Source organism: Enoplosus armatus, chromosome 15 (assembly GCF_043641665.1).
Source record: "Enoplosus armatus isolate fEnoArm2 chromosome 15, fEnoArm2.hap1, whole genome shotgun sequence".
Lineage (NCBI taxonomy): Eukaryota > Metazoa > Chordata > Actinopteri > Centrarchiformes > Enoplosidae > Enoplosus > Enoplosus armatus.
The window spans coordinates 11,523,325-11,538,929 of record NC_092194.1 but is presented as its reverse complement, the minus strand read 5'-3'; positions in this window follow the sequence as shown (position 1 = coordinate 11,538,929).

Sequence of the window (15,605 nt, the reverse complement as noted above, 5' to 3'; positions counted from 1 at the left end):
GTCTGCAGTGCCCTGAGGGCCTGCTGCTTTCACAACCTGTCCTGAAGAGAGAGCGAGTGAGAGGAGCTGTCTGTAAAGGGGGGAGTGAGCGAAACAGGAAGAGAAGCACAGAGTAGTTCAGAGTGGGTGTGCGTGAGTGGGAGAAAGTAAGAGTTGGGTGACCTTGTTACCAGTTGGGTTGAGTTGGACAGGCTGGTAGGAGGTTGCTGTCTACGGGGAGGGACAGACAGATGCTCGCTCTTCTCCCTGGGCAAAACATCTCGCCTGGTGCAGGCAGCACACAATCTGGCCCGGGCAGCTGTAACCCTAATGATCACTGGTGGCGCTGCACCTGACCGACCGACCAGCTCCACACTCACTCAGCCCTCCCCTCCCTCCACTCCCCGGCCCTCCGTCTCCTCTTTGACCTCCAACGCCTCCCAACTCTGAGCAGAAACTAGTTGTGTTTCGCAGAGCACAGAGGAAGCAGGGAAAGGGCTCAAATAAGACAGTGGTTTAAAACAGATGGGGGCGGGGGGAAGAGGTTGATTTGAAAGTGATGGGGGGAAAAAATAGGTGGGGATTGATGCATGTTGCAAAAAATGAGTCATCAAGGAAAGCCTGTGTATACTGATTACTACTGACTGGAAAAACATGAGAAATATACAGTAACTCATAAAAGAAATAGATAAAGGAGTAGGGGTATAAACACATGTAAGGGCGAATGAATGGAGGATACTGAGAACAGGGGGGTGTAAGGAGCTCCCAGTGTTCCCCTCCTGCTTCCACTGATCCAGTCTGAGCTGCTTATCGGGTCTCTCCCACACCGCTCTCTGGTGTAACAGCTCAAACTCCTGGGGCCCTGACTAGCTGCCTGGACATGTGTCTGGCTGGATGTACAGTGTGGATCTATGGATGGATGGACGGAGATGAATGACTAGATGGATGTATATGTGTATTGTGATGGCTAAACAATGACTGGCATGTTAGATACAGTGTGTGTATGGCTGGGAGATTCGACATTCAGACCAACTGATCAGCAGCTGTTTTTGGTTTGTTGTACTGGCAACGTGCCAATATATTTGTCAAAAAATACAACATATCAGACATTGTCAGGGATAGAACAATAAAATCCTGGATGTATGTCCATTGTTGTCCCTAGTGTTTACAGTACACAGTCAACCAACTTTTATCAAGACAGACTCAGCCATTCAACGTCACGCTAAAATACATGAGAAAGCATTGCTGAAGAACAAGAAAACTGAGGCATATCAACAAACAATTGATAAAAATCTTTTCAAAATCACATTAAATCATTAAATCACATCATAAAAGAGAGACAGCTTCAGTTATCACATATAACACAATGTGTATGGAGATTTAGGAGAAAAATCTTAACTCCTTAATGAGTTGCTCTCACTTTCTAAATCTGCTGTTTTAATCACATATTATTGCTCATGGCAACTTTAGTAGGCAGCTTTAATACTGACTCCTCTGCATGGTGAGGATTAACTAACCCACTTTTCAGGAAGCTGATTTATACTTCAATAATACATGGGTAACATTATTTTATGTGATATTTAGTGATAGTTGTGACAGTTAGGCCATATTTCAGCTTCAACAAAAAAAGGAGAGACACGTTTAGACAGTAATTCTTTTTCTATAGTTTTTTTCATATTTGAGAGGAATTATGGTTTTACCAAACATGTTTTTTGTTCAGTGTGTGAATTATGAGTTGTAAGACGCCTAATCCATATTAATCAAAGCTGAGCTGTTGTTTTCTCTAGCATGCATCACACACACACACACACACACACACACACACTGTACATAAAAGGTCATCCAAAACAGCCTCCTGTGGTAAACATTTTAATCCCAATTAATCGCTAATTCAGCTCATCACTCGATCCATTCATTTCAGCGAGACGGCCCAATCTAGATTTGCGCGGGTGACGGAAAGCTCATCTGCTTCATGAGCCTCAAACATGATAAAAAGAGGATGATAGAAGATTTCTTTTTCTGGTCAAATGTGCACTTTCAAAAGGGGGTGCTAGTTATCTTCATTTGGCTCCTCTGCCTGCAGCACACTGAGCGGGTTACAAGCCTTGTTAGACTGAATTACAGAGGACAACAATAGAGTATAACAACAGAGAGTAGAGCAGGCAAAATGATTCAAACCTTAACACCCTAAGACAATGATTTTGTGGTGTCTCTATTTTAAAAAAGAAAGTTTAAAAAAAATAACCCTAAATCTTTCTATAAAATAAATGTTTCTGAATGATTTTGGAACATCTGAGAGTCCTCAAACTGACTTTTCCTTTGTTAATCAGTGTATTTTAAAATGTCTTTCTTTACAGAGCTGTCCAGAAAAAAAGCCACGTGAAAGTGTGTGTGTGTGTGTTTGTTGACAGAGGCAGAAAGAGCAAGAGGGCTGTAGATGCCAGAGAGAAAGAGACAGAGAGCATCTGTGAGCGAGAGAGAGGAAGCGGCGTGAGAGCTTGAAAGTGCGAGAAGGGGGATCGTGGTAGCGAGTGTGTTTGGAGATCGGCCTGGGCCAAGAATGTGTCCATGACTGCTGCTCTGTGTATCTGCCTTGCCTGGGTGACACCAGTGACACAGACATTTCCCAGCAGCCTCCTTGCAGTCCTGAGCCACTGCTCTTCCGGGAGCCAATCTACGCAAACACACACACACACACACACACACACACACACACACACACAAACACACACTATCTCTCTGTCTTTCCCGTCTCTAGGCCAGGCAACAGGCTCCGTGTTAGCCTAAGCAGACCAGGACTGTCAGAACCATATGACCCCGGCAGGGCTTCTCAAACTGTGCTGCTGCTCTGTAATCGTACTCTGCCAGCCAAGACTGCTCATGTTCACAGTATGTTTCGAGCACAGCAGTTCCTCCGTTAGGGATTGTTATCCATCCATCAGCTTGGTTCTGTGATTTGTGGGGGCTCTATATGCTGCCCTTGCCTGGTTGAGATGCCCATCAGCCACATGTTGGTGTTGGCAAAGTGCAAACCCATTTCATGGTCAAATGAGACAACATGTGAATGGGTTGATTTGGAGAAATGCATGCATCTATGTTGAGAAGACACGTTGCCATCTCAAATTCATAAGCCGAAATATCAAAAACACAAGCAATTCTACCAATAAAGACATTTATTTTTCATATAACCTATGAATGATTTGAGTGGACAGATGAATGTACAGACAGACAGGCAGGCTCAGGACACTTCAAATCCTCCAACTAGGATCTGGAGAGAGTTCACATCCTCCTCCAGCAGCCCAGCTGTCTATCTGCCATGTTTTCTTTATCAGCCGCTCGTCATCCGGCAGCCCTGCACATGACCAAATTAGTCCCAGTATCAGCCATTATCTGGCCGCGGATGGCCTGCCTGCCTGACCAGAATCACTCTCTTCCCAGCCCTCTGCTACACCGGCTGCTCCGGACTGAGGAAACCCAGGCTACGGATCCTGGGTTTGAGCCTCAACAGACTTCGCAGAGCTCCGGCACAAGGAAAAAGGCCTTGCTTCCTTTTAAGGTGGCTGGCCTTGCTTTGGTTTATAAATATATGAGATATAAATTATATATTTATATACCAAGTGAGGGTCAGTCGGTTCCCTGAGGTAAAATGAAAAGCGCTGGGAAGGTGGAGGAAAAATAATAAATGAGATTGTTGGGGTATAGACCTGGGGATATTTGCTTACTTTAGGTTCTGCCGGCAGCAGATGTACACCGACCTTGTAACTTTGAATTTCTGGAATGGCTGTGCTCAGTGGACGCCCTGGCAGAGTGCTCTCTCCTGCATAAGCAGAGCTGAGGGAAGATTAGAATTTGCACTTGGCTGGCATTACTACATGAGTCACTCATGCCCTGCATGTGACGTCTTAAGTAAGTTTCAAGTAGCAAAGTCTCAAAGTAGAAGATTAGCCACTGGCATATGTATTCATCTTAATTCATGTAGTATTTTTCTTCTTGGAACTTTGAGCTTTGCAGTCCCATGACCTTAGGTGCACTGGAGATTAGTTTCAATTTCAAAAGCACTTTCTGAGAAACTTCTCATGTTTAATTAGAGGAGCTAGTAGTCCTTTCTGAAAAAGGAGAGATAAAAGAGTCTATGAAAAATTGATATAAAGAATTGCTGCTGCCTGCCTCTTTTATGTGATATTCAGGGTTGAACATATCTTAACAGTAGTTCAAAGAACATATAAACAGGAGCACGCAGCATACATGCATAGTTCCAAACACGTGCAAATGCATACATATACACACATACACAAGACGCTACAGAGGCCCAATAGAGATGGGGAGAGTGTATGTCAGGGGGACAGGAGGGATGCAAAGAGGTGCCAAAGACCACAGCACACTGTCCGTGCCAAGCAGAACTGAGCGCCCGCTGCCATCCAAACATAAATAAAGTGGTTTTGGCTCCCTGCAGCCACCAGTGTGTGCCGTGCATCCGCCAAGCATGTTTTTTCTAACAAAGTTAAAAACAGGACAAATTTGATGCAATCACTTGCTGGAAATAAATATGTGCCATGTCTTGGACAGATAGGGTGTGAATCAGATGGTCGGTCAGTTATTAAGTTTCGTAACATAACTTCAGGATAGATTTCCTCATCAGACTTTTAGAGCCTTGGAGGGAAAATACTCAAATTGGGCACACTACACAAGTTCCTCCATATTTACTTCTTGCAGCTACACAGGATGCCAACAGGAGTTGCACATATTGAACCATATGAGCAACGTACTGATCCTCCTCACTGGGGAAATAAGGCTTAAATGTTAATGCATTGAGCTATTATTGCTGGGATCTACTGTTTAAATTCTCATCCTCCGTAACTAAGAATGATGCTGAATTTCAGCTACTCACGCGAGACACAAATCACTAACTCTCCTTGGTTTTTATCTAATTTGTTAGTGCATCAGATGCTGTATTTGTAAGGATGTGTGGGTGTGTATGCATGTGTGTGTGAGTACTGATGTTCCTGTTCCAAATTGCCCCAGGCTCTATTCCCACTCTTCACCCTTGTATCAGTGCTGACTGATTAAGGCCCTGATCTCCACAGCTTCTTGAACAACGCTCACGCCGCTGATGGTGCCCTTGCCCATGACTCTTGGGTGGGTAAAAGGCATATTGCCATATCAACACAGCACTTTCTCTGCCAAGGAGCTGACCTGCTACTCACATGATCAGCCAGATAGTCTCTGTTTTGTCTCGCTCTCCCTCTTTCTTACTCAGTGTCTCTGCCCCATCATCTCCTCACCTCCATCCATGCTGCTTCTGTTTGGTCTCAGATAGTTCCCTGCATGTAGAGTAGGGTATAAAGCCCCATAAGCCCCTGCTCTACTCCACACCCTGTTTGGTTACTATTGACTTTAATACCTTGAGATCAAAGTTGTGCACAGAGTGTAAATCCGAGAGTGGAGGAATAAGCTGGAGGAATTTCATAGTGGCAACAGTCACCACTGTTAACACTCAGATGCCATATAGCAGTCACACTTATAAGACATTTGTAAGCCAATGCCATGTTGCTTCCCAAAATGAGGTAAAGTGCACTGTATTATATGAAGCACATATTTGCATACGCTTAAAATTGTTAAAATATAGACTTCATGCTAAATTGTATACCTCATATTTATAACTGCAGTACTGTATAGACCTTTGTAATGCCTGTGAACTCCTTATCAAACCCTCTGTGTGATGTGGCCCAAGGTGATCTGGACCACCAGGTTCTTTAGACTGGGCGTCAGGTTACACAGACTGCTTTAGTGAAATCCATCTCCTCCATCACGGGGCCGCGGAAGCTGACTGGCCGACTGTCTGGCTCGCTGGCTGGCTAAGTGAAACCCTGGCCTGTGATCGCTCTGATGTGGGGATTTCTTCCGGCGCTGGCCACTCAGCTCCATTCCAGAGCAGTGACTTCGACAGGAAGTAACACATTAACGGAACAATCAGGTTCCTTGTTAGGGAGCTTTACACCGCCAGAGCCTGCCATTAACACCACTGGGGGATCTGGTCAGCTGATAAGGCCTGACAGAAGAAAGCCTCAGTAGGCTTCGCAGGTTGCAAAGCGACGTAGGCTCAAACTGAGGCCAGAGATGGCAGCATCTATTTGCATTTTTTTGGATTGAATATGCCAACAAGAATCAGTGTCTTGAATTAAATGGGTTACTGTTCAGCAGCCAACAGTTAAATGTGATATGTCAGCGCATCTACGACAGCTCCATCAGGGGGAGTTTTCAAAACGGTCCCAGCTTGCAACTGCATAACCACACAATGCTAATGTGGCTTAGAATGCTTCAAATCTCTGCATGTTGATTTTAAAGAACAAATCTGGTGATATTCTGTGTTTTTCTTATTGTCAACAAATCCCATGAAAAGACCAAAACCAACAATGCATCAATTCTATGAACAAGTATTGTCTGTGTAGCCAAAGCCACGGGCACTGTAGTTTATTTTAAGTCAATCCCACATACACCTTCCTTCTGTCATAGATATTCAATGGTGCACCAAATCCACGGCTGAAAATAATCCCCCCAAAAAATGCTTTACTGCTTTACTCCTGTTTGAGTAACATTTGATAAAAACTACAGCGCTCAGCTATGTTAGGAGATGATTTAAGCTTTTTCTTTTAAACAAAGTATATTTGCAAAACAGTTTTAAAGATTTATGTCTTGAGTCAGTATGAATGAGCTTGTCTGAGAGCCACAGAGGGGAGAAGTACTGAGAGACGGACTAGCATATTGTTGATTTTGATCTTTTCATTTTTTTGACAAAAATAAAAATATAGAGTATCGACAGCCTTATCCTTTAATGATATAGTGAAATAAAGGAAATCCACTGGCTGCCTGACATGTACTGCAGGAAATTAGTCTGTGAACCTATGATATAATTTGGAAAATGGTCGGCAGTAAAGTACAAGGTGATAGACTAAAACATACAAAACCACTAAAATTCTATTTAATTCTATTTTCTCTTCATCTGTTATTCCTGTACAATAATATCAGCACAGACAAGGCAAAAGCAGAGAGGAAGTCTGCTGCTCAGATGTGAGTTAATAGGTAGAGCTCTACAAATCAGAGCCAAACGCGGTAAACGTGACACTAGCCGCAAAGCCAAAACAACACAGAGTAAGTAAAAACAAGGGTGATAGCATGATAACTATTCACCCATTCTTTCCTTGGCTTACTAAAACCTCCCCATGATGATGTCATGTGTTAGATGACAACTCCAGCGTCATGTTCAAACTCTACAAAGTCTCTGTGGCAAGCTGTTATGGCTAACACCAGTCCAAGCAATCACCAAACAAATCAAACTCCTGAGACTAATAACAACGAGATGTAAATCTTCCCAAGTTGCCGACCAAGAGATACACATCAAGGCTGATTCAGTGTTTGGCATAGCTGTAATGGTACTACTGAGATAATACTGTTATGTTCTTGTCAGATAACATTCATTTTGACATTTATAAGACTCCCAGAGCTCCTTAAAATTCTTATCTAATGGGCTATTTGCTTTTCAAATATTTATTGTTGAGGCAGATATTTAAAATATTCAGTCTGGCATCAGCTGTGAGGGTACTGTAAATGCTGTGTGATGACGGGACTTTTTGTACCATGCAGAAGGACACAAGATTAAAAAAAAGCTCTTTCTCACTCCCTTCTCACCCCCTCCCCCCCCTCTCTCCAGACTCTCTCCAACCCTTGGAGGGGAGGACAACACAGCCGTATGTGTGGCAGGTGGACTTCCTGTCTTTGTAATTAGAACCAAATTAGGTTAAACTGCAGTTCTTCCCCAAGCCCACAGTCCACGGAGAGACTCTGACTCCGCACCTCCAGGCACACGGAATTAGCCCGGCCACACACTGAGAGCCTAATGGACAACCGTGTACACCATGGCTGCCGCTCGCGAGCAAGATAACACCCTGCACCTGCACATATCACACATCCCATGCTCGCTCATCATTAAACATTGCATTATATAGCTCCTGAGTGTTTACACAGTAGGGCTGCTGCTGCTGCTGCTGTTGTTGTGGTCATGCAGGTGGGGTTGGGATGTGAATAAAGCTGGGGTCCTATTGGTTTGAGATGGAGTCTTTATTTTGGGTGTGAGCACAGCTCTAATTGAAGACTGATGGATTTACATTAATTTCCTCCTCACACCTGCCTCCTTTATCTGCTCCCAGATAGCACAGGGGCGATGGGTCTGCTGGCAGGACCGCCAGCCTTTCTATTATGAATAATGGGCAGAGCTGAGCGCATGCCTCTCTTCAACGTACACAACCACACATAACACTATTATTCAGTGCAGTTGGTAGCACAGTAGCAAATGTACCTGAGAAACTGTGAAATCCAGCGTGTTTGGGCTGCCAATAAAAAAAAGAACAAAACAGGCAAGAGGACAGGTGCAGCTCCTCTCCTGCTGTTGTCTGTGTGCATTGCACACAGCTTCACCTGGTCAACAAAATGAGCAGCTTTTTTCAAGTGACAACACTGAAAACAATAGTAACTCAAATAAGTTTGTCCATTTTTGGCAGTTATCCAGTGCAAATATGTCATTACAAACCATATATCATCCTTTCAAAGCTGGCAGTTTGAAGTTTCAACGTTCAACTGAGGAGAACATTAAACCCGTCCCTCATATGTCTGTTTGGTGTTGAGGGGGTATCTGACCTAACATGGAGTCTGAAGGCAGGGAGGCCAGGGGCTAATGGTGAAGAGCCCCAAGCTGTCAAATGTGACTGACAGAGCTAAATGCTCCGCAGAGATGACGGAGAAGAGGAGGAGGAGGAGCAGGGGAGGACAAAGCAGACTGCTCTGTATGGGAAGTCAGGGAGGGGAGGGTGAGAAAGACAGGGAGGAGGAGGAGGAGGAGGAGGAGGAGGAGGAGGGGTGGAGGCAGTAGGAAAAAGAAATGATGGAAAAAGAGGAGTATAATGTCTCCTCCAATGGTTCAGGGCAGACCCCACCAGCTGGAGAATAATTGCTGAGTTGGGGAAGGGAGAGGAGAACAGGCTCACATGATTGACTTGTCATTGATCATAATCTTAATTGCATGCATCCAAATCCCCGGGGTGTGATTTGTCCACTTGGCACGTGTGTGTGTGTGTGTGTGTGTGTGTGTCAGAGTGTGTGTGGGAGTATGTTCGTGTATGCATGTGTATGTTTATGTGAACGTGTATGTACAGTACATATGTGTGCTTGTATGTGTATGTACAGTCAGCATACGGTGTTAAACTACAAAACATATTCAGACAAAGTGCAGAGGAGTTTGAGCTGAGCCTAACAGTTCTCGTTGTAACACACATGGCATTGACATGACATTTTTGTGCTTCTCGACTGATCCTAACTGATGGATAGGATATGGATCTGTTTTTCTCTAAAGGAAAAGTTTGACAATTTGGGAAATACGCTTATTTTGCTTTCTTGCTATGAGTTAGATGAGAAGATCAATACCACTTTCATGCCTGCACGGTAAATATGAAGCTAGAACCAGCAGCCGGTTAGCTTAGCTTAGCAAAAAGACTGGACACAGGGAGAAACAGCTGGCCTGGCTCTGTCCAAAGGAAACAAAATCTGCCTACCAGCACCTGTAAAACGTTAAAAATAATACTTTGGGGTTTTCCGGGGGCAATATGCCAGGCTATTTCTTGGACAACACGTAACAGAGTCCTGGAGGCCAAGAAATAGTCCAGCACATAACCGCCCGTAAAACCGCAAAGTGCCATTTTTACACTTCGAGTTTTGTACGGATTACACAAACGAGATATATCGCGTCAATAAATAAATCAATTCAATTAAAACGATTCCTTTAACAGGATCAGAAATTTATGACAAATGTAATTATCAATCAATTTGGGAAGGATCATTTTCAGTCCGGTGTTTTGAATTTTGGTTGTGAACTGAAATGTGACATTAAAACTCTAATTGGAGTGTCAAACTATAAAGAACCATCGATTTGTTTGAGTAAAGACACGATGTGGTGTTTATAAGATGTTGGATTTTAGTTTTTCTTTACAACACATGTTTTTTGTTGTTCACTATTTAACATATAAATGCAGCTACACAATTATTATTTATATGTTGTTAACTCTAACTCTTCTGTTATGGAACAAACCTAAACAGATGTTTAGTTGTACTATAAGGTAACCTTTTTAAACAGTATAATAAATCGACATGACATTGCAGAATTTGTCTGTCAGTTGTCTATACTTGGGGGAGTCAAATTCAGAGTAATAATTCACAGATGTTGCAAAACACAAACCTTTAGTTAGACATGACCATTCTTTTAGACAGGCAGGGTAGAGAAAATAAAGGCAGTGGAGCGTCAATGGAAATGTCAGGCAATTCTTACATGTAGTTTGATGAGTAAGTGAGCCCATTGATTCATCCTTCTTTCCAAATACAGTATGTGTGTTTCTTATTAGCGACTTGACAGAAAATGATCAGAAAAATGATCTCACTCAGCCACTCTTACACACACAAGCACACACAAAAGCCTCGGCTGTCTCCCCATGTGTTTCCTCGTTTTATGGAGGGATTGATGTGTTGTTAAATAGCAATCCTACAGTGAGAAACTGACCTTTCTTTAATGCTTTCTTTTAGCATTTGCACAAATGGGATTTTCATATACAGGCCCTGCTGAGCATTAACACAAAGGCCAACAACTGGAACACTATTGTCAATGCCAATGGAATTACTGTGTGACTAGCAGGAAAAAATACACACCACCATGTTCAATTGTACACACTTACTGGCAGAAAATCATCTGCAGAAACTGGGGATAACTTGTGCAACATGTAGGCCTATTTGAAGCACTGTAAACCTGTATTATATATACTATTTTTTCTTTCTTATTGTGTCATGTAAAAGAGCAAAGTGTCAATGTGCATGTATTTATGCATGTGGATGTGTAGCCATGTGTGCCGTTTGTTCATAGCGGGTGATGTTTCTGTGTGTGAGTAACCTCTGGGAACTCAGCTGTGGGACAGCAGGAGGGTCTACAAACCTCTGGCCAGTCATGTGACCTTTGACTCTGAACAACCATATGCTGCCCAAAACAGGGAAAGGCAGATACTGCGAAAAGACAATGTTTGAGAAGATGAAAAAATACACCTGGTGAATTATGGTATCTTCACTTCACAAGTTCACTGTAACATTTCTTTAAAGGGTTGATTCACCCAAAAAAACAAAAATCTCACCTGACAGTTTTCAATGAAGAAATAGTAAAGTCCTTAGAAAAGTAAAGTCCTTAGAAAAGTCCTTAGAAAAACTGTTGACAGCGTGCTTTGAGTTTCTAGACGGACATGTTGTTGCTGAATATTTTTAAATGTAATTTTTCAATACTGTAACCAACACAAAACTGGTCAAATTAACCTCCTAAGACCCAAGCTCTTGTTTGGAATGCATTTTTAATTTCTCTTTGCTATTTGGGCTTATTGGGACCTGATAAGTATAAAAACTAAGCATCATCTTTCTCTCTCGTATGTGGACATCGGGCCCCCGTTAAGCAGAATTAAGTATTAAGGTATAGACAACCCAAAATGTGATGTCCACGCATGTGGATGCCAGGTCTTAGGAGGTTAAAAAGACTGACAGGGTCTTTTGTAATTTGGGTTAACTGACCCTGTAAACAGATGACCAGGCAGAGAGTGGGCTCAATTGAGAGTAGTCTTGTGTGCAGAAATGCATGCGCACATGTGTGCAGGTTATTGGGGTAAGAGCGAGAAAGGGAGAGAGAGGGAGGGAGTATATGCGTCAGCTGCACGAGAGAAGCAGGAAACAGGACAAGGTTAATGTTCTATGACAGACAGAAGCCAGCAACTCTCTTTAATGTTGCTCCCATTAGGGCGCTCCCGGTGCTTGCATCCCACTCTAGCATCCTTTAGAAGACGCCTCTGCCAACAACTGGTGGGAGAGCAGCAGCGTGCCAGCTGCCAAACATGACATTTGCTGGCTAGGCCACTGAACCCCAGCGGGTGACATCTGCAGAGCAGCCTTTCATCCCCTCGTTGGGTACCTGTGTGGCCCCCGGCCCCTGAGAGCCAGGATGAATGCACTCCCTCTTCCTCCCAGCTGGGTTCCTCATAGCCACAGGGCCGCAGCACTGACACACATGCACACAGACAGATATACAGTACACACACACACACAAAACGTTCAAGTACATGTGTTCATACACCCACACACAATCAAACACACACTCAAATACGCACACAAAAGCACACCACCTCTACCTCACAAACACCTCCACACAACAAACAGCTTCCAGCGTCAACATCTGCAGCTCTGGGGGCTGCTTTTGTTTCCTCCTGTCGTTTCATCATCAGGTGCTGGCAGTCAAGTTGTGGTACTATTGTTGTTATTTCAACCACAGGCCCCACTGCAACTGGCAACTAGCGACGCTATCAAATTCTCACCAGGGTTTGATCAAATATGCAACCGCAAGCTGGGGCCGGAGTGGGTGAACACAGAAAACAAACAAGCTGATTAAGAGATACAGAAGTGGAGAAAGAGCAGGTATGTGAGCTTTAGGAAATGGTAGTAGGCTGGTAATGGAGAGAGAACAGTGATAATAGTGACATACTATTCAAATCACTTGAAAATATGACTCAGACATCTGTCTACAATTGTTTTTATCTTGTGGTTCATCTTAATGACGTATAAATCTGCTGATTTGCAACTTGTTGATGTTTGAGCAGTGCATATAAAGAGCTGTTAGAAAAATAACATGTTTGTGGAAACAAAGCAAAGCATTTTCAAGCTGTGGGTTATTAAAATAAAATGCTGCCATTGTTTTTCACATCCCAATCATGTATCTAATTTCAAAACAGTAATGTCCCACTTCTCCTCTTCCCACTGCTGAATGGTGTGATAATGTAGCCGATAGTCAGGATTCAGAACTCCCAGAAGTGTCTACTTTTTCATCAACACTGGCAGTGTCTTCCTGTTTCTCTTCTCTATCTCTTTAATCAGCCTTGATCTTTGACCACTTGTTGTTATGAGTGGTTCTGTGTAGGGGTTCTGCTCCCGGCTGACATCCCATTAGCCCCACATTAGGAAATTCTAATCACTGTGCCACCGGGACGCTGGGACTCACAGCTCCTATTTCACTTAACCTCCAGCAGGAGAGATCAGACTCTGCGTCTCAATGTTTGTCCCTAATTACCTCCCTACAGTGAGCTGCCACACACAATTTAATCCAATTTTCATCCCCTCTCATCTTTAACATCTCGCAAAGCAGTCACACATGCATGCTATGGTTTATATCTACAATCCTGGTGCTGTAATCACATGTTGGATCTGCATAATTCTATCAACACTTGAGCTGACATCTGTCACTGATAGGTTTTGTTATGATTTCAGGTTGCTCACATTTTAACACGATCTATTCTCAGCCTCTTCACCTGAAGTTGCATTGAAGTGCACCGATGCACCTCTGTTCTCCCATGCTATGAAAATGATGTTACCATTGAACATATCCACATGTTTAGTATGGGAACGCAGATATCAAGGGTAAAGTTTTTGATCATTTGTTTTGAATAAATGTAGTAATTACTCATTTGTTTCTGAATAATTAATAAGTCATACCCTGTAATGACCAAATTAGCCCCTTCAAATTAATAATTTGTGCTTTCAAATTACTAATATGTACCTTCAAATTATTACATTGTGACCTCAAATCTAAGTTATGAACAAACTATATTTGTTTCATCTAATTATTAATTCATGGCATGAACCCCTAAATTTCTTAATTCTTAATGGGGACACAGTGGAGCATTTAGCAGTTAGCACCATTAGCATTCACAGCAAAAAGGTTCCAGGTTTGAAAGTGCTGGCAAACCCGCAAAGGATAAGCATATATAAGGAAGTTTGAATTCCTAACTTAGTCTAACGTTCAGAGTAGGTGAATGGCTACACAAGAGCTGGTACCTGGAGCACACAAGATACCCCATAATGGCTGACATTTGACTACTATGTATGTATCTACTGTAATGCAACTTAAGGGGGCAGGTTGCAGGTGTTACAGCCTTGGGGCCACTGAACAAGGCTGTGTAGGCTGCAACCCTGGAAATTGAAGCCAAGCTTGATGCTTTGTTTTGGTCTCAAATTTCAAAACTTTGTGTGTGTCACCAACTTGCACAGGCAGGATAAATGATGGGTATTAAGAACACATCAGTACAACAAAATACTTTTGTGCGCAATTCCAGATTTACAATATCTCAAATTTGTAGTACCTAGCAGTGGATAGGTCTTACAAAGCTGGCAGCAGCAGTGATTAGTTTGGAATCAAATGACTATATTTGGTTAGAGCGTTATTAATGACCAGGCTGTTTGCTACTGAAACTAAATCCTCATCAACACAAAATCCAAGGAAAAAGATGTCACAGTACTGGTCATACTGACGCAATGCAAGTGCTAACAAAAACACAGCACAATGTACATTTTACATATTTTGACCAAGTCTTCTTCTAAACTAGATTGCAGGTTTGGGTTTGTGTGGGTGTGTGGGTGTGTGTGTGTGTGTGTGTGTTCGATTGTTTGCATCCCTGCCAGCCTGATTATGAGCAGACATGCTTGTGCGCATATGTTTCTATATTTGCATGTTTACGTCTTGGTGTGTGTGTATGTGTGTGTGTGTGTGTGTGTGTGTGTGTGGTTTAAAACCTGTGATGGCGTCCCTACATGTTACACAGTCTTGGTCCTCATTATCATTTCTCCCTGGGCCTGTTCTGATGTTCAGAGCTCCACCAGAGGGGCCTTTGGCTCGGTGGGAGAGGTGTTGGAGGCGGCCTGGCCCCGCTGTGCTCCTTCCTTCCCCCTCCGCGGGGTGCCAGGCACAGCGTGTACCAGTGGCAAGCCAAGCCTGACGATGAGGCTGCCTGCACAGCCAACGCCGTGTTTGAACAGGGCAGGGGGTTGCCACGTCATGCCGAACACACACATGCGGGAAAGGCCTACTTGCACAGACAAATACATGCGCACGCACACACACATCTCCATAAGGCCGACTCCTGGTGGGTTTGACACATGTTTGGAAGAAGCAGTGGAGGTGAAAGTGAATGTGTGGAGTCTAATTTAACCGAGTCTCTCTTGCAGTTTGTGCAGGTGAGAAACATACAGAGCCTTTACAAATCTGTGGCTCTAAAGAACTGGATTGAGATTGATAAACACTGAGTGCAATTATGTTGTATAGTTAGAGGAGTTATGGTAGATTCATAAACAAATATAGGACATGCAGGACACACCTTTATTTAATTTGTTTTTTATACAGAGAAGGATTAAATCCTTTAGAAAGTTTGAAATAAAAAGTGACTGCAGTTCAGTGTTTTACTATCCAACTCTGTCATCCTTGATGCAGTAATTCAGTCTCCTCCTCCCCTTGACTTCATCATTTCAGCATATTGCGTGTTCCACATTAAGTTTTGATTCAGTCATATGTTCAGCTCTCAGGTGTGCCTCCAAACCATGAAATATTAAACCTATGAATTCAAGGAGATGTCACATTCTGTGTTTCATCCATTATGTACACCTACACTACATTGTTGACTCTTTGAATTCTAATAGGTATGGATAGGGAGAGGTAGTGCAATCTTCATGTTGGCTTT